Here is a 20,869-nt window from a genome sequence, read left to right as displayed (position 1 = left end):
AATGTGATAAACATCTGACTAAAAAAGAATATACCTCTGTATATACCTCTGTTATGGAAAAAAGGACAGCCATACCTTTTAATATGTCTATAACATTAACAACTTCCTTTTCAAAGGTTGATTCTAAAGAATGAATTTGCCTCCTGTACACTAGTTTTCAAAGAATACATTCTGTCTTTCTCACAGGAACAGAAAGAGGACCTTAACTTACTTCCTCTCAAAGTCGTCATAGGGAGTTTCACAGTTTCTGCATAACGACATGAATCAGTTTAGATTGTCTGCAGGTCAGTAAGATTTCCTTTATTATTGATTATTATATCTAGATACCTTGATCAAGGAACTCCATTTTGGTGGGCGCTTTCCAGATCCAAGACAGTTTCTTCGCTCAAGGTGTTCTCACGCTAAAACAGAAGAAGGAAGTGAGAGAGAAAACAATCATGGAGTGATTAAGTGATTTTTTTTACAGTGTCGTAAAGACAACTTGGTGAGCAAGATAAAGTAAACTGGAGTGCAGAAGGGAGGCAGTATGACTACACTGCAGTATTTCATACTAGACATGCTCTGGCACTATGAGGTATATCATCACGAAAAGCTCATATGAGAGGAGGAACATGGTTTCATTTTGAAGTATTGAAGCAGAAGACCTAAGAAGTTCCTGGGTCTGCAGCTGATCTGGAGTTTGAGTTTTGCATTGGTCAACTAATCTCTCAGCCCGTTTATCATTTCCTGAGTAAGGAGAAATGATCAACTCACCAGTGTATTGTAGAGGAGCTAGTTAGCTAGGTAGCTCTTTTTCTAACCAAAACATTTGTCAGAGAAATGCAAATTAAGTAATTTGGTCAGAAATTCAGTAACATCATTGTGTAATACTGTATATCTACAGAATTTCCAGGTCTAGCAGATATTTAAAATTAACATACATTTTAACATTAACCTTGAAATAAAGTCCAGTCAAGCATCTTAAAGGCTGTGATTGGATCTGCTTAGGTGCAATTGCCTCATGATACCCAAAGTTGACTTTTAACAGAACTGATTTCTTCCTCAGTTGACACACAAGGTAATTTCTGAGGCCAGTTGTTTCGGACATCATTCCTGTTTCTGAAGCCAGTTGTTTGCTAAATTGTCACTTGATTCGTATTTGTATTGGTGATTAAAATACGTTTTAAATGATCTGAGAATTCTTACGTTAGAATCCTTTTCCTTTGTTCTTTCTTTTCTTCCATTTCAACATTAGTCTTTGCTAATTGGTTACTTGGGAAACACTTTGTGAAATTCAGTAAGTGATCCATAATGTTGCAGAAATTTTCGCCAGTTGTTACTACATCTCTCATTCCTTATGTTGGGGCTTTCTAGAAGAATTCAAGCACTGCAGAGTTTAATAACCCCGAGTTCTCTGTAAACACGGTAAGTGCTGAAATACTCTTGAATCATAAATCTCAAAACTCTTAATATTATAAAAATTGTTTATGGTGACTGTAGAGATAATTCTGTACAAACACTTGCAGGTGGTATGATACATGTATTGTCTTAAATGTATTCAAGTATTTGAGCTGAATTAGTGTTTCCTGGCATCTTTTGTGCAGCTCTTACAAATGCTTCAAAGGACAGACACTTAAAATATACATTAGTGGGAAACAAATGCAACTTATTGGTAGTTCTTTACTGTTTGTTGCTGAGTGAAGTGTTCCCAGGGTCATGCTGCCAGTGAAATCCGAGATGAAAACTCAAAGTCTCAGATTGACAGTGAGATTAACTGGTGTGGTCTGTGCTCTTACGCAAAGCAGAACTGGTGCTCTGATGTTGCAGCTGAAGCAGTTTGTGTGCAGAACCCTGAAAAATCTCTCTACCGTCGGTATTCATAGTTTGTAAACCATTAAGCTAAGCATTAAACAACCATTATTTCCTAATGGCTGTGATGAGACAAATTTACTGTTCTTCGTTAGTGCCAAGGGTATTGGAAATCTATTGGAAATTGCCATAACTGAAAAGAAAAAAACAATTTCTGCTGAAGTCAAGGTATGAGCAAGTCACTCCTGTGTCTTCCAGTGATGTGTTCTTTCAGTTTGCAATTTTAAGCTGCCTTCTGGGTAAGGAAAAATGAATAGACGTTTAGAGCAGAATTTGCTGTGTGGCATGATTTGCAGAAAATAGGAGGGAAACGAATGCAATGAGCCAGGACAGCAGCAGGGGAGGCAGAGCAGGGTGATACCGTTATGAATCGCTGCTTAGAAGCCAATTCCAGCGCCTGTAAGAAGCGCGAGGAGGGAGCAGTAACAGCCTCTTAACAGGGAGAAGAATTTCACTGGCTTGGGATAGCACCGTTTTGTAGTCCTGCAACCCGAGCTGGCCTTTCTTGACTTTCAGTGTCTGTAACACTGCTATTTCAGACAACTGCATGTTTGAATGTGTGCCTGCATTAACAGCTGCTCGTGGGGAAGCCATGCTGGTTCCTCTTATAGAAGAATCCTTCTGCACATAGGTTATCAGAAGTTTAACCAACTGTGAACAGAAGCTCCTTGTAAAACACTATTTCTGCTCTATTAAATTATGATTATCTAAATATCAGAAGGCAAGAATGCAGATGAAGGATCGAGTATATGCAAAAATATCTCATTTTCTGTTGCCAAAGAAAAAAGAATAGGTAACATTCTCTTAACACAAAGCAAGAAGAAAATCATGGTTAATTTGTTATGACCTGTAGAAGGTGAAATTCTCATTAAGCCACCTTTCCTAGTAAGAGGAGTTTTTCAGGTAACATTATAACCTCTGGCAGGTAAGTTTTCTAGTCGAAAGGGTGACAGCCTTGCAGTGGTGTGAAGGTAGTGATGTTTAAAGACTGCTAAAAACGCTTAAATGTTAAACAGGCATGAAGTCAGTTGTACAGGCTTAATGAAGCATACACATTGAAACAAAACTAAATAATAAAGATAGCTGAATTCTGGGAGGATGTGTGAAATGCTGTGTGCTCTTCCCCATATCGTTGTCTCCTTGCAGGCTGAATGCTGGCCTTGTTTGTTTTGGTAGAGATACTGAAGTATGTAGACACCCATAGGTTTAAACTGGCAAGAACAGCTTCTGTAGTGGGCACAAATAATAATGAAGTATCTTACTAAAAATCACGTCAGCTTGTATGAGGACTACTCAATCCTGCCAGACGTGTTTTGTTACAGAACTGGAGGTTTTCCCATTTATGGTACTGGTTTGAGTCCTCGTGGCAGTTGATGAACACCAGTGGCTAACATGGGGCTTGAACTGAAGGCTGTTTTCAAAATCTTTAATTACAGTAGAAGTCCAGGCTTTTTTCTTTGTTTCAAAGTTCAAGGAACTTTTATTTAATCTAATGTTTACTAGAATTATAGCCTCAAATGTACTCAGATAATGAACATGTGTGTGTCCATACTCTGCACTCCTGTGCCAAAATGAGGTTTCAGAGTAGCAAGCGAGGCCTCCAGTGAGATCAGTTTGGAATAAGTCTAATTTAAGGAACTCTGGTTTTTGTCATTTCTCATCAGATTGCTGTTTAATCTACCATCAGCTCACTTTTTATTCATTGCACTGACTTACTAACCTATTTTCTTGGTCTCCACGTACAGTTTTGGGAAGTGTAGATCCTGTTACCTGCCTCACAAAGCGGTGCTTCACTGACCAAGCTCCATTAGTTTGACACTAAGTGAATCCTTCAGTTTTACAACGTTAGCTAATTCTCCTTGGTTTTTAGAGTTATGCTATCTGATTTACAGGGTGATCAATTCTTGCTGGTATGGTACGATTTGTTTAGTTAAGGACTCGGTTTGCTTGTCCAGATATTGTGTGAAATGCAATAATGGTTGAGGAACTGTTGGCGTTGGTTTTAACTGGTCCTCCAGAATGCCTCTGCGGATGGAGCAGACAGCCTGAGGTTTAAAAGGAGATCTGGCAATAAAGCTAGAGAGGTGTCTATTCCTTACATTTTCAGGCTTTCCAGGATCCTGAGAATAGCATTTGGAGTCACTCTGCCAGAAGGACGGTATCTTCATAGAAGATCTTGGGCTTTATATATGTTCTGAAATTCAAAGGTAGGAAGTTTAGAAAGCTCTTTTCTTCCTCCAGGCAACAAGCTGTGCTTCAGTAGAGCAGTCAGGAATAAGTTATGCCCATCCTTTACATGCATTTTTAAGCCAGAAAAACAATCTAACAACTAGTCAGTTTTAAGGCTTAGCTCAAGTCAAGGTACTAGGCCACAGACTTAGTTTCTCGCCTACACCCAGCTATCTCCAGCTTTGTTCCTGATGTGCTTTCCTGCCCCGTGCACTAGTGCTAGCATGCATCTGACCCCAGGGACCTGGCTCAGGAGCTGTGCCAGCCAGCCCTACCAGAAAGTTACTCCCACTCCCCCAGCATTCTTCCCAATTCTGCTCCTCCCCGTTGTTTCATCTCCTGCCCTCCACTCCATGCTTCTATTGTGTTTCACCTAGGCTTGAGATCACCCCATTTCTAATTTGCCAGGAATTTTGTTCATAAAACACATTTCCTCCCCATAACGTCTTGCCATCTCCGTTGCTTACAGTACTCTCTTCCATCTTATTTGAACCACGGTCCTCTACCAGGTGTCTCCATTTGTCTGTGCTGAACATTCTGTGGCGGGGAAGATTTCATATTTTGAAGAGTGGGTTATCGGTCGGCTCCAGTTCACCAGTTCACAGCTGGCAGTAGCACTCATGTTTTTCATTTACACTTTCCTGTAATAACGATGCAAGAAGCTAACCTTGCTGTATGAGCCTCGGTTTCAGTTTTACTTCCTTTCTCTGATGATATACTTGATTCTTTTGGTACCTTCACTAAATCAAACTAAGTCCTGTGGGCACTGGAACAAGCTCCCTGGGGTAGTGGTCACAGCACCAAGCCCACAAGAGTTAGAAGCATTTGGACAATGCTCTTAGACATTTAATTTTTAGGTATTCTTGTGTGGAGCCAGGAGTTGGACTCAATGATCCTTGTACCTTTCAACTCAAGATGTTCTGTTCTATTTAAGAAGCATTCTCCAAAAGTTTACTAACTTGCTCATGAGTTAATAATGGTATTGTAAACAAGAGAGAGAGATCTAGATGACGATATGCATACACCTTTCTCCTATGAGTACAGGTACCAAGAATAGAAACAAAACACCATTCAAGTTCTTGGTCAGGTTGATGGTTGGACGTGATGATCCTGAATGTCTTTTCCACCCTAAATGATTCTGTGCTTAGTTTTCAGCAGAAAATGTCTGAATTGTGACCTGTGGACAAGCTGAGCTTGCTTTAGGTCAGTGGATATGAGGGTTTAGTGTACCACCTACAAGGCTCTTTGGATAGTGGCACTGGATGGAGACTAGATCCTGCTCCATGGAAAAGAGTGTAGTAGCCTCTGAACTCTTCAGTCTACAGCAGCAGCACAGGTCACAAGAACAGCACACAGCCGTGCCCCAGGTTTACCACCTTTCCTCTGGCTGTGGCTCCACGTAGTTTTATGCTGGCCATGTAGAGGACTCTGCAATAGCCTTCTGGGGTGGACATACACCACTGGAGATACTCCCCTGCCGTTGCAAGACTTGTGACATAGCACAGAGTTGGTCTCCCAAGACCAAACCAGATGTTAAGAGATGGGATCCACGTGGTTCCCAGTTACTGGCAAGTGTCAGCTGGTAGAACCAATTGTTTTTTTACCATGGGTTATGAACACGCCTCAGCCTTTTCAGCAGTGCCCTGGCACTCTGCAGAGGAGACAAGGATGCAACCTGGTGAAGCAGCGGGGAGGGGAGGAGGTGGAGTCAGTGCTGTGCAGTCTGTTATCTCTGTATGGCAAGTCTGGGGTCACAAACCATATGTGAGAGCCAGTGGTGCACAAAACAGAGCGTATTTTCTTCATGAAGAAGTTGAATGTGAGTTTCTTCGCCTATTTGTTTTTTTTGGCTGGTTGGTTGGTCTTGTTTTTTTGTAGGCAAGCAAAAGTAGGATCTGAGGTTCAGTGCAACTTTGTGGCACGTGAAGGAAGAATGCTGAAAGTAATGGATCAGAAAGAGTAAGGGAAAAGAATCAGACAGATTAGCAACTTCCTTAGAAACTGCAGATATTTCTGAGCAAAACTGGGCAGACATGGACGTACTCCGGGCAAGAAGAACGGTTTTGGGGAAAATGTTGTCATTTTCATTCTTCCAGACACAGATATCTAAGTGTCGTTTTACCAGAGCTCTTGAAATGAGAAAAACATTCCCAGTTTTGTAACAAGAAGCATATGCAGAACTGGAGCTTTTCCTCTTGACTAAAACTGATAAGATTTTTATTGGGAAAGTTATTTGTAACATCATTTAAGATGTTTATTTGTACTGGGGCTTGGAAGTCTGTGTTTCTGAAATGCTGCTGTGTAGCACAAGTAGTGTCTGGTTCTGACTTGACGCACACAGTAAGTTTAGAATGTCAGGTTCTAAATTAAGTATCAGAATATGTGATTTCTGCATCTATTTTTTATATTTGGGTATTGGATCAGGCGCTTTTTCAGCTGCTTGACTTTACCCAAAGCCAAGTTCAAATAAGGCCATTCAGTTCTTTATTCTCTGCTTTCTGTTTTTTGCTTGCTGATAATTTTTTTGTCGCTTGAATCTCAGTCTCTCTCGATGCACAAGAAGGATTGTTGTCAGTACTTAAATTAGAATCTGCCAGCAATCCCAGGTTGGGATTTATTCCACAACTTAAGTTATGCAAGCATGAATTGGATACAGCCAGAGGAGGGTATGTGGAGCAGGCTGTTCGCAGCTTGAACTTCTCCGTGTGTTAGGGCCTCTGCAATCCCATCCTGGTTGTGCAGAGCATTGTGTCAGGTGGGACATCTCTCTTCTCTTCACCTAGAAAAGGAAATGGACTTTTTATGGCTGGAAACCCCTTACAGAATGGAAATGAACTCTTTATTCCCACTACAAAGCCGGATGCCAGGCAGTCTGGTTATAGTATTGTCATGTAATCAGCACTTTATTTCACACTCATCTTGGTTACTGTCTGACTCAAAAGGTCTTTGAAACTGGAGGGTCAGTTGTTCCATTTAATTTCCTCAGGTTTCTGAAAATATTTCACCTTTAATAGAAGTTAACATTTAAACTGATAATTTGTACATACAAATTGCTCCAAAACTGAGGAGCAGCCATATGTAACATAGAGGAGTAGCATAGAAATAGTCTCCCAGAAGGTGGAATAGCAGTATCACTGCTGATTTCTTACAGTCTTGTGTTTGCCAGGATCTGTATGAAAGAGAACAGCTCTGGATTCTATAAATTTTAAAGCTATCTTGCGATAAATCTCAATAAACTTCATTTGAAATCTCAGATATATTCAATTTTCTTTGTTCTGGCAATCTCACAACATAAAGCTGTTATGTCTGACTTGCAGTTTTGCTAAAAGCACTGTCAGCAATCCCCCTTGTGTTATTCTTGCACTCCTATTCTGGCTAACGTGCTGGTGAGTGTGACAGCTTAAATAGGTGATGGCTCGTGGTTTTTGAATGGCAGAAAACATTTGTTTCTTAGAATTAGTGCTTTATCTGTACCTTTTGTTCTTTAGATTCCTCTTGTCCCTTAAGAGTTTGCTGGAAATATGCATTCCACAGTGAGTCAGCATGGCCTGCTGGATGGAGCAGAAGGCAAATTTGGGAGTTATAAATCCAAGCAATTGCTTGCTGTGTGGCCTTAGAAAACTTACTTAACCTCTGCTTCCCCACCAATAAAATCAGCATAACTTATAAATCTTTGGGTGATGTTGTCATTAATATGTGTAAAGCTACGAAACTGGTAGCTTGCAGGCTTTTTTACGTGAATTGTGTTAATTGCACCCAATATGTGCTATGCATAATCTAATGACAAAGGAATGTATATTCTTTGATATGTCATTTATTAACCTAATTGTTGCTTCCTGTTCTTTCCTTGGCACCCTTAGGTGTGCATGAATTGCAGACATAAGCTTTAATCTGTCATCACTCACCAGCTGAGACTCCTGCACCAGTGCATGAAGTCCCGTTGGGTTTGGTGGCTGTGGGCAAGAGCAGCTGGTGCCCAGAGATGGTTGAGATTCAGTACCATGGTGAAGTACAGAAGACCTCCCTGTTTTCATTAAGATGTAATGGAAATGGAAGAAGACAAAAATACAGAAGCTGAGCTCCAGGTGTCTGGAGTTTCCTGACGTTTTTAAGAAACACATTCTTGAGGTCAGCGTCTCTGGCTTGGCTTCAGAGTAGGCAGAGTAGGAAGGATTATGACCAAGGCACTTCCCTTTCTTCTTTCTGGTGGATGTAGGGGCTCTCACATTTCCCTGCTGAGCAGGGAATCAGTTTTCATTCTGGAAACGAGTCTGGCAGCAACAGGATGTAAGAGCTACAGACTCAGAGCTTTGGAAAGTCTTCAGTGTCATTTCACCATTCCTAGCACATCATTTAACGACGGCACTTGATGGCCAGGTCCTAAATCCAGCACCCAGTCGCAGAAGTCAGGCCAGATGTTGCATATGTGTGTGCACGAAGCTAGGGGAGTGCTCTCCAGCCATGTCTTGGACGAGCTGTGGAGTTACTTTGCTTAGAGTGCTCCGATCCCACGGTTACTCAGACTTCCCCAGGGTGGTGATTAACTTTTAAAAGGGGGCTCCTTTCTTTACAGCAGCATTTCCAAGTCTTATTCTGCTCCCTGGATTGCCAGTCCAGGCACTCACCCAGGATCATGTCTCAAAGGTCTCATTCACCTCTCACATGGCCCTTGCCTGCACCTGGTCCTGTGCGATAGACGTTGGTGTCAAACATCCTCACAGCCATGGAGGAGGCAAGTAGTTTGTGGTTACCCAGAAAGAAGAGATCAGGAAACTTTGGGGAGGAGGGGAAGCAAAAGCAATTAAGAAACAACTCCCAAGACAGGAGGGAGGAAGAGTAAAGGGAACACAAAAGAGAAAAGGGAACACAAGGTCCCGATGGCAGGTAGTACTTGATGAGGCTTTATTTTGGCTGGACAAGTCCTCATTGTGTGGTGGTAAAATTATTAACATTTATGATTCGGGATGTCTGACTAAGAAATTTATCCTAACTGAAAGAACATTCCTTCCCACTAAAAGCAAACGTTCTGTGATTGTTAGGGAGATTGCCTTGATTTTGGTGGAGCTTTCCATGCAACATCAGAGACAAGTCTCACATGGAAACAGCCTAAAGAGTGTTCTCAGAGCTACAAGAGGTATAAGTAGCCAGTCTTTGAGCTCCTGCATAAGTTTTGTTGTTCCTGTTTTCTTTTGTGTTGTGCTTTATAAAATGTCCTTTTCCACAGATTTTATTGCACTGGCTTGGGGAAAGGTCAAGCGTGAACAACCGGGACATATCTCATCGAGTGTTTATGTCTTAGCCTCCACTGGCCCCATGGACCACTAAGTGATCTGTCACTTCTTGATTGTTAAATTTAAAAATAATAATTCTGATTTTAAAAAAAAAAATCTCTCTCTACAATCAAAGGCTCATCTTCATTTAGAGCAGTTGCGTCCTTTGCATTCCCTTACTTGGCTGCTTGCTCGTTTTTCATGAGGATAAACATAGAGTTTGAGGGAATTTCCCAGGTGGAAACTCCCTGTTCTTTATGAGAACGCTGTGTGCGATGGTAACTGTCTGCAACAGCCACTTCACTTTGCTTTCAGGCCAGTATCCTTTTTATTAGCTTCACTGTCTTTCTCGGGAGGAGGAAAAGGCAGAGAAGAGGATTACTGGCCCCTTACTAGTTGTCCAGATTCCAACCTCACTTTCCCCGCTGTAAATCCAGAGTAACTCCACTGAAGCAGTGCCATGACTCCAGCTTTTGGCTATGGAATTGCCACTCCTCATCGTCATGAGGCCCATCGTGCACCCAGACATCCGGCACAGATTGACGGTCTTGTCCAATAAACAAAACCGTTCCTTTCCAGCTGTATGAATTGTGGGCAATTCTCCAGCGATCCACAGTCCAGAAAAATATTTTTGGATATGAGCTGCTCATTAGTTCATCAGAGATATTTCCATGCTTTAGCTGGGCAGCTAGCTTAGAACAAGTAACTTATTCAGGGGGTTTTGTCTTTGCTGTTCCATGAATTTAAATATCTGGATATAATTAATGATAGGAACACAAAAGGCCAGGAATCCTGAATGACAGTTACTCTGAATGGGGAAGAGATTGGTAAACTTACATTGCTTAAATGCTGTCCCTGTCAGACTATAGCTTCTTAAAATCCCATTAAAAATGTAGATTCCTCCTCTAAAGACGAGATTAACTTTTTTTTTTTTATCACCAAATACTCTTCTAGGACTTTGTACAAGCTGTAAACCAACAAATTTCTGTGCAGTCGGAGATCACAAGCTCCAGCAGATTTTTATCAGAGCCACCCAGCTGCACAGTCCATGTTGAAGACAGACTCCTGTAATCTGCCAAAGCAAGGTTGTTGGGTTTGATTTTTTTATTTTTTTAATGAACCAGTTCTAAAATGAGGTATTTGCCTGCTTTTGCAAGCCTAGATGATGGAGATACTGCTTTGGTTGAACTACATTAATGAACAGACTGAGCCATTCCAAAAGCTCTTTCAGTTTAGGTCCGCTCAGCTCTCTGCAACTTCAAAATAAATTCAGGTTTTAGAAGGGGTGATTCTACAGTCTAATGATCGTGATCCTTTCCTAAGCAATTTTAAGAAAAATTGCCATAACAAGTGCAAGTCTACAGCCTGTTCCCTCAGCCCTTGCAGGTACAGGTACTGATGTGCTGGAATTCAGCAGCAGTGCTTGTGTTCGTAAAAATTGCCTGCAAAAGATGTGCAAGATCATTCTTAATGCACAGAACTTGGCTGCTTGGTGAGTCTGGCTAAATTAAATATTGATTAAAATGCTCTGCATGCAACACCTTTAGCTTTAAACACTGCATGTGTTTTCTTTATATTGCAAAAATTAAGGTGTCCCGGAGTTTTAATAAGGGGCTGCTTTAAGGACCAAGTCCTGGAAGCAGGAAAATTCTTCTGAGTAGCATGTTGGAAAGCAAATGAAGGTAAAGCCAGCTCTCCATAGGGCTGGGAGAGCAGGTTAGCCATCTCCGCAGAGTAGAAACCAGAAAGTCTTAAATGAACTAGACTAGATGCGTCTTTCCGTATTTACACAAAGTAGAAGGCCATATGACTCAGGGAAGGATTAATACTGCCTCACTGGGAACAATGAATTCAGATTCTTTGAAAAATAAAATAGAAATTCAATTCTGTAGTTCCCTCACCCCATTCTAACGGCACCCTGCCTCATGAGTTTGCAGTGACTGTCTCTGCTTTCTGTGCTTATCGATCATCTATATTACGCTGAAGGCCCTTCTGTGAGAAAATGATCTTATCCTGCAAAGTATACTTCATGGGTATTAAAAAGGGAAGTGATAAATTCTGTGGTGTTTGCTTAATTTACCTACCAGGTATCTTTTCTCCACCAAGCTAACAAGGAAGGACAAAGGCCAGCACAGGCTCTGTAAATCACAGAGTAGTTTCAGAAAGGCTGATGTGCATGAGATTATCATCACAAAAGTCTTCCAGAGACCTTGCAAGTACTGGGTTCTTGAGAGAAAATGGCTCCCATTCTAGCTAGTGGCAATAGGGTTTGAGGTTTGACCTTTTTTTTAAGAACTTCTCCTCCCATCTCCCTTTTTTAGGGATCTTTATAGTTACTGTGAAAACAAAGATGTAACAGGTATGAAGGGAGCTTTGTAACACTGAGACAGCAGGGTGTGTGAAAACAAGATTTTATGAGTAGACGGTATTCACGTGCGTGACTGTATGTTCAAGAGAAATACAAGTCAAAGAAAGGATGTAAACATGGATGTGAATAGACTAAACCTGGCTGGCATGTGCTGAGAAAGGAAGCAAGGAAAAAGGAAGTATAGCATGGAAAATCAGGGGCCAATTCTATCAAAGTCAGATTAGGCAAACAGGAAGCGAACAGACTCAGAGTTGATGGGGTTACTCCGGATTTAAATACCTGTTTAACTGACAGCAGTGCCCGGCCTTAAGCAGTGACTCCACACTTCTCTATGTTCTCCTAGTTCTTTCCTTCGTACAATGTCTCTCCAGCATTGTAACGTGTCTGATTCACCATTTCACAAAGGTACATCACCTGTAGCTTAGTGTTCCCCAGCTACGAGCCGGACCAGTTTGTGTCGGGCACAGCACAAGCGTCCTGTTCCTCCACAGCACGCAAACCTCGTTCAGACATCCCCGAGTGTTAATCACCACCGTACACTAGAGATGAGACTGGTGATGGCAAGGCTCAGTAATAATAACAGCTGTTGTGTATCTTTGATAGGAGGTGCACCAGGAAGTGAATTGTTTCCGGAGAGATACCAGCTGCCACTACAGGTGCCCGAGCCACAGTCTGCAGAAGGCAGCAAGGTATTTTCTGTAGAGAGCACTGGGACTAACAAGACATGACACTTTTCATGCTACACAGAATGAAAAGCACAGACCACAAAGCTGACCTTAGTGTCCCTCATTCTTTTAAAAGCATGCATATACAGCACTATGCTGTATGGACAATTTTCATTTTCTGCCCAAAAAGTTACTTTGATCCGTTTGTAGCATTAAATTTACAATCAACTTTGGGATTTCTTCTGATGTACGCCCTTCATTTTTGGTTTATATTTTTAAAGCATCACAAAAATGTTTGCAATAGTGTTAAATAATAGCCATCACTCACGCTATCCAGCCCTCAAGTACATGGCTTGCTATGAGGATTGTCATGACACAGTATGCCATGACTCTCTCAGGTCTTTCTGTCTCAATGGCAAAAGCAAGAAACTATTTTCCACCCCAAGATACACCCATTGGTACGTACTGCATAGCCATATTTTACAAAGCTTTCATTCTATGTGGCCTTTTATGATTAGCCACAAACCCATCATCCTTGAGTGCATTCTAGTAATGCCTCGGGCGCTGTGTCTAGTGTCTGTCCAGTAGGGTTTGTTCTCCCACTGTTGCCATGCAGCCACGCTTTACAATTGAGCTATTCAAAAAAAAAAAGGCTTTCTAGACAGTGTTTCCTGCTATTTTTTCCTCAAACTTCCCTTCCTCAGATAACGCCTGTCTTCATTCAGATAGCCAAAGCAACTTAGCAGGCTACTCAGTAGCTTCGACACTTGCAGTTGCTGTGTGGGAAGATACAGACTTTTTTGGCTCAAAATAGCTCTTCTGTGAACTTGTTTGCTGTTGCCTTTTCCTGCCTCCTAAGACCTCAAGTAGTTCCCTGAGTTGGGTTGTTGGAAAGCTGTCACTAAGCTCAGCAGAGCCTTCTCAATAAGTTTTCTTCAGTTTCTTTGCAAAAAGCATTCTCTTCAATTGCAATTTTTCCATCGCCCTCCCTCTGTCCAATTCAGTGTTAGGAATGAATCAGTCGTGAAATAAATTGATCATCTGTTCAAATCAAGTCTGGGGTTCCCCAGTTCAAGAAATTCATTGATAAACTAGAGCAAGTCCAGCAGAGGCTCACCAGGATGATGAGAGAGGCAGGCAGAGCTGGGTTTGTCTGGCTTTATTAAGAGCAGGCCAAGGTGAGATCTTTCTGCTCCCTACAACTTGCTAATGGGTGCCAGACTCTTCTGTCTGGTGCATGGTAGCATGAAAGGAATGGGCACAAACTGCAGCAAGGGGAATTCTGCTGAGGTGTTAAGAAGATAATTTTCAGTGTGAGCATAGTCATACCGCAGAACAGGCTGCCCAGAGAAGCTGTGTCCTTTCCATCCTACCAGGCATTCCCAACTTGAGAGGACTAGGTCCTGAGGCACCTGATCTCAGCTGGACACTCTAGGTGGAAGGAGGGACAAGACTACTTCCCAAGGTCTCTTCCAACCTAAAAGACCCTGATTCTAAGGGGAAGGGCTGCTACGGGGAGGGTCAGCCCCACTGGAAGCTATTGCTTCTCATATGAAACCCACTGGTTAAGGGGACGTAAAATGCTTCTCATGCCATCCCATGAAAACAGTTGAGATTTTAGAATTTTTGCATTCTTTTAGTAGGTCAACACCGAGGCCTTTCTAGGTTTTGTCTAGTTTTTTTCTAAAAGGACATGAGAAAAGATGAGCTGTTTGTCTGGTGATCAAGTATTAATTGAACCTGAGCTTGGAATTCTTTCATCTAAGAGTGGCCTGATCTTCAGACCAGAAAATGCTGGCCTCCCCCCACTTTCCCTGGCACAGTATATATTATCAGGAAACAAATAGCTCCAAAAAAAGGGAAAATAAGACATTTTTGTGGGGAAAATAATGTAGTTGGAATTGTCTGACCAGGTCTATGTGGTCCCCACGGTGCGGAACCACACAGCACATTTAGAACAAAAAGTAAAGAAAAAACTCACTCAAACTGCAACTGCTGTATTTGGGAAACAGAAGGAAGTTGTGAAGACAGACAGCTAGTTACTGGGGCTGGAAGCTGACTGGTATCTTGAGATTAACACCTCTGAAATGTGAAATACATCCCTAGGGAGATTATGATCGTAGATGCTAGAGCTTTGCTTTTGTGTCTCATGCAGTACTGATTGCATTTGATCTGACCAGTGACTTCCCACATTAAAAAGCAAGAAGACTTCAGGCTTTCAGCTCATGTGGTCTATCTTGTGACTGTGGTGCTTTAGTGTGTGGCAAGAGACACAGTGGTAACTACAATTCTGGAGCAGATTGTGAGCAACTAACAGGAACAAAATTATTTCAGTGATAAAAAAAACGTGGCTCTTATCTTCTTTGTATCATTCAAAGAGTGGAAAGGGGTGTAAATCTGTTATAAGTATCCCATGAAATCCTTGTTGGCTGGTTCTTCACCACCCCTTTTGCCAGTTACAGCTAAAAAATGCTCTCAGCTGCATAATGGTGCCTAGGACATCACCCTGTCAGCCAAGTCTGAAGAGGTGAACGTGGGTTAAAAAAAACTGGCCCTTGTCATTCTTACTGCCTCTCCTTCACTTGAATCCAGGCGGCATTCAGCTGAAAATTTAACATTTTATCTTTCCATTTTAATCTTTCATCGCAGTTGTGAGCTCACTGGGGCAGGTGTTGCCTCTGCCTGGGCGACCAGTGCCTGCCCCAGCAGGTTTTGGCCACTGCTGCCATCGAGTAACCCGGGCCACCAGACATCCAGGTGTGGGCACAGCTGTGCTGCGAATAATGGTGACAGCAAAATGGGAACAAAGAGGAAAAGGTATTTTTATGCTGCGAGTAATTACGGAGTATTTAGGGAGAACATGTGAAACAGCAAGAGCCACGCTACCTTGCTGTGTGTTAGCTTTCATTGTTAAGCTACGTTGTCTTGAACATTGCTAAGACTTTTTATCTAGTTCCCAAATTGCTTGGTGAATGCCAGAAAGGTTATGCTAAGTGGATTGGATGGTTGGAACCATTGCTTTCTCTAGTGACCAGCTGCAGAAAGAACTAGCACAGAACTGACAAAGTGCCTTCTACAAAATCTCCGGTGTTAAAATGTCACTGGAAGGAGAAATGGACTGACTTTATCTGGTTGGCATTTGGGTGAGGCCCAAGAAGGCTTGAAGCTGCCCCTTGCCATCACAGGGACATTTGGGAGTTTCCAAAGAGCCTCAGAGCACTTGGCTTCCCACAACCACCTTGATTTCCCAGGAAAAGATTTCCCAGGAAATCTTTAGCTGCGACGTATGTGTTGTCTTCATTCTGGTCCTGTTCAAGCACAGGTTAGAGACTGCAGGGCTGAAGCACAGAAGACACTGAAGCTGTGGCTCTGGATGTGGTGGCACGGCTCCTTACAGGCCTTCCTTGGGACTCCATCACATTTCTTCACTGCTCTTTGTTACTCTCCATGGCAGTGCAGCCATGTAACCCCACCAAACCCTCAGAGAAAGGGTTACTCTTAACACAGGGTTAAAAACACACCCTGCTGCACAGCCACCTTCAACCAAGGGAGAAAAAGCCTTCCTGGAGGTCCTCAGTAATGATCCCACTGCTCGAGACCCCTGCCTGGATCCCTGCTGTGACCTCAGGATCCCACTGCCCTCTCTGGTTTCTCATGTCCTGTCCCCAGCCATCAGTGCCGACACTTCGCCGTCCCCAGGGCATCCTTTCTTGGTGCTGAGAGGGGAGGACGTCCGTGCCAGGCTGCTAAAAACATCTTTCCTCAGAAAGCGCTTCACCACCTCCAAAGGCAGAACATATCTCCAGAAAAAAAAAACAACACTGCTTTCCTGAACAGGGCCACTGTATTCAAACCAGGCAAGGGAAGTGTTTAAATAGCTCTAGCAAAGCCTGTTTACTAAGCCTGTGAGCTCTCAGACCATGAGAGGGAGCCTTTAAAATGCTGTCCGTGTACAGGAAAGCCTTTTGCCTCCTGGAGTTCACCACTGGCCCCGTCCTGGCCATTTGGTGCTGGCAACCAGCAGGCTCCCATCCTTCACCCCTCAGCCCCTGCTGCCAGCTTAAAGCGACCGATGCTGGTGGCCGGCAGGGACGCAGCCGTCGGGTTTTGGAGCTGCTCTCACCTGTGTTTGCATTCCAAGTGCACAGCCTGCGGTCTCTGAAGGAGCCTGCTCCAGACCTGCCTGCCTCTGCCTACAACAGGTCACGTACCACCACAGGGGACTCAGACAAAGGGGTCTCCTTGGCTCTCTTACAGCTTTCCGTCCCCCCAGTCTCTGTGTTTCCTCTTAATAAACCATTAGGCTTCAAAAGAAATCGCATGTGAGAGGTTATACGCAGTTTAGGAGGTGCTAGTTGTTACACTGTAAGCCTTAATAAGTAGTTTTATCTCACTGTGATAAGACCGGTATTTCTGATAAACCCGTGGCGATGACACGGGAAGTCCCACAACAACAGTTATACAAGACCTGCCTGCAGCTCCAGCCAGGGTGACAAAGTGCCCGACGTTTGAGCAGCCAGCTCTGCCGCTGCGATGTCTGTCATCGGGGCTTGTTTTAGATGCAGTTATTCTCTCCCGTGGCCTAATTTCATGTCTCTAACACTGGGGTCTTCACCTGAGAAGAAGTCAACGCCTTGCAGTGAGGCAGAGCTGAAGACATTTGAATTTCTTAACTATACATCTAGATTACTGAGCGTTCAGCCTTGGAGGAGATGGTCTTACTAAAAGTGCTAAATTTTCAAACTTCCAGTCTTCTGCAAAACAACCTCATCGTGTTATTTTGTGTTTTGTACCTGTGGGTAGTTACGCATATAGGACAACTTGAGGGCTGTTGCGTGGAAGTCTTCTTGAGCTTTTAAAAATATTTTTTAATGAATAGCATGTAACATTTTGATATGCAGCCCTGCTTTTGGAAGGCGGGTTGGAACGTTTTTATCTTTAAGTTTGCAATTTTTCTTACTGTGCAAATACCCCTAGACAAGGAGACAGATCTAATCTTTGCAAGGGGCCCTTTCAGGCTTATAACCACAGCAGGCTCTAACCTATATGGACACCCTTTGAAGGTGCCTTGAAGCATTTATCTGCAAACTCACCGAAACTCGACCATCTGATCAGTTCCAATATTGACAGCCTCTGCTCAAATGCTCCAGCATCCACCCAGTACAACTTGCTTCTCCTTCCCTTGGATCGATACTGGCTAAGGAGGGTGCATGTAACACATCAGGCTCGTTCACAGGACTATTACTGCTTTCTGTCAAACCCTTGGCCAAAGGGAGGGACCCTGCAGGCAGTTTCTGCTAAGAAAAAAATAACAATAAACAGGTTTTTAATGCAATCCCTTTCATTTGCAAAGTATGTGAAAAGTCTGTTTCTTTTAGAGCAGAAGAAATGAAATAGGAGTGACAGCATCTTGGAGCTGGGAACAAAGGCATTATCTTTCAGCCAAAAGTCTGTACTAGGGCGGGGGGATTTTTCCTGCTGTGAAGAGCTGTTTGTCTGTGCTTACTTGCTATCTTCTCTCTCTGCTGTGTCTGCGTGTCTTTTCGATTCGCACAAACCACCAGAGATAGCACTGGGATCGCTCTGCCTTTGTTATGAGTTGCTTGGTTCCAGAAGGGAGCCTGAGCCTTTCTGTAATGATGGGAAGCGGATATGTCCAACCGCTCATTTATTGTTGTAATAGCTCTAAGGACACAGGCAAGGAAAGGACTGTGGCTCTCATTTTTCATTAGACCAGCCTTTGCACTCAAAAGCTGTATGTAGATCTTTGGCCAAACAAGTTCTTTTTTACAGGTCTGAGACAGAAGCAGCAAATGTAGAAGCAACAAACTGGGAGCAATTTCTTTGGATTCACTTTACTTTTAATAAAAATCACTTTAAAAGAATAAGCCTGTGGACCACAGAGGGTGGTGCAAGGGGAGAGGTGATGTCCTCGGGGGGGACAGCACCAGGTAGGGAGCACCTGAGGTCAGAGAGGGATTAGAAAGTGAATGAAATGTGAAACGTTGCAGGATGACACGAGGCAAACATCTCCGCTGAGCTGCTGAACTTCAGTAGCCAGCAGAGGTGAATACTATCCCCTGGGCTTATTTCCTGTACGTCTTCCTTGAGAACTGACAGGTAGAGATGGGGTGGTTGCTTTGTGAGCACTGTCCTCTCGAAGGCTTGTCTTGGAGAGGTCATCCCGGCGGGCAGTGGTCCTGGGCTCTCTTCCTCAGGGACCGCAGCCCATCTCAGCTAGGGTCGTCCACACCAGGTCCGCAGTGGGAAAAGTAATAAATCCAAACCACAGCCATGTGGATTTTCTAGTGATCTTTTTTTTTTTTTTTTTTCCTTGCCTTGTCTTGTTTTGTCTTGTCTGACAAACTTGTCTGGCTATCCCCAAGCCTTTCTGGGTATCTTTTCTGACACAGAGAAGCACACCACCGACTCCCTCCAGGTTAGCTGAGCTCTGACAGGGCGTGAATGTGGTTATATGTGGGTGTGGTGTTATGCGTGTGTTTATCAAAATCAGATAACACCAGAAAAGCTAATTACGACTTTTAACTGCTGTTGCAATCTCCTCTGTGGAAGAGAAGTTTTCACATGAATATTTCTTGCATTAGAGGTGAAACTAGATCCCTGTCCCGCACTTGCTGTGTTTGGAGCGTGTCCAAAGGCTCTTAAAACAGGCATTCCGACTGGAATATGTCATGGACTATTCTCGCTCCCAGCTCTGACGGGTTTCCAACGGGGAGCTGGAATGCAGACCTCCCAGTCACACGCAGGAGTGGCTGCGTTTGGGGGGGCTCACATTACAGTCGAGAGAAAATAAGCACCAAGGCAGGGCCAACACCTCACGAAGATGACAGAAGGAAACAAGCAAATGCCATGTGCTGCGTGCAGGGAGCTCAGCAAATCTGCGCCTCTGCAAATCTGCGTTTAATGCTGGCCAGAGCTGAAGTCAGTGCAATGATTAGCTGGGATTTACACATGTATGCTTCACTAAAAAGTTCTTTTTAGTTCTTTAAAAGGCAAAACCCCACAGTAGAACGGCCTGCCTGAAGAGTACAGTGAAAAGCAAGGAGAGGAAGAAGCAGCTGAGCTAAGATGAGCACTGGAGCACAGAAAACTCCTCCAGGCAGAGTATTACCTGCAAAGTCCCCTTCATTCATCCTCTGGTCAGCCCACCTCCCTTACAGGGGACAGCCCTGCTATAAGAAGAAAGAAGTGTAAATCTATATTTTCTGAGCTTGGGATAATTTCATTTCATTCCTTTGTTTCCCAGGATTGTTTTAAACAAACAGACCCACCCCCTCCCAGCAAATATTTCCTACTCCCTTCGGGATTGTGTCAGATTAAACCTGGAATATCTTTGAGAGCTCATGTTAAAATGATTCTATTTTCACCTGTTGGCTGTCCTGAATATTAACATATTAACCAGAACAGGCTGTGATGATAAAAATGTTGATCTCTCTGGCTGTGGAAAGAGTGACATTATGTAAAGCTCGCTGATATTTAATTTGCAAACTGAATTGCACCTATTTAGGGAGGGAAAAAAAAAAACAGCAACGCTCATATTGATGAGAAATTCTGCATTTAAAAACATTCCTTATTAATGATTCAAAACATACAGTTCTGAGGCGTTGTAAACAAGTTCAGCATTCTGTACACTAATCCATAACCATTATCATATGTAGGGAACAAGAAGTTACTCACAAACAGATGTTCCTTCTGCCAAACCCATTCATTTAATGCACATTTTACTTTCCAAGTCCTTGTTAGCAACTTTCTGTGGTGGGCGGATTACATGAAAGGATGGAAAAGCAGGGATTAGCTTGCCTGCAAAGGAGCAATGTCTTGGTGTTTGTTCTGGAGTCTTTTCCATCTTGCCTTGCAGTGGAGGAGTTATTCATCCTGGACTTATTCTTGCTGCCCTGAAGGGCACTCCGCTTTGTTTCCAGATGCTGCGAGGCACCAGGAGATACCAAACTTGTTCAGTTAGCAGAGAGCTGCATCATTAAAGGTGTTGTGTGCGCTGGCCAGTCATGAAACTGTTCGCAAATGCTTATGCCCAGAGAAGGCAATTACCTTGCCATGAGTTACGGGTGAGCTTTCAGGGAAAGGTATGCCAGAAGCTAAGGGTGGAGGAAGAACTACTGCTCAAAGCATGACTAATTTCAAAGTTACTTCATGTTCTCAGGGCCTAGTTCAGTTGGGTTTTTGGTATCTCCAAGTATGGAGATCCCACCGATTTATGGGCAACCTGATCCACTAGTTAAATGCTCTGGTGAAATCTTTTACTTATGTCCATACGGAGTTTCTCTTGCAACTTGTAACCACATCTACTGTCCTTTTGCAACAACCATGTAAATCCCTATTAGGTAGATGTAGATGGAGAAGAGATGCTCCCTCAGCCTTCTCCAGGTTTAAACAAATCCAGTTCTCTCATCCCTTCCTCGTGCCTCACATGCTGCAGCACTTTGACCGTCTCAGTGACCCTCTTCTGG

Source organism: Cygnus atratus, chromosome 2 (genome assembly GCF_013377495.2).
Source record: "Cygnus atratus isolate AKBS03 ecotype Queensland, Australia chromosome 2, CAtr_DNAZoo_HiC_assembly, whole genome shotgun sequence".
NCBI classification, from domain to species: domain Eukaryota; kingdom Metazoa; phylum Chordata; class Aves; order Anseriformes; family Anatidae; genus Cygnus; species Cygnus atratus.
Note: the sequence above shows the minus strand (reverse complement) of the source record.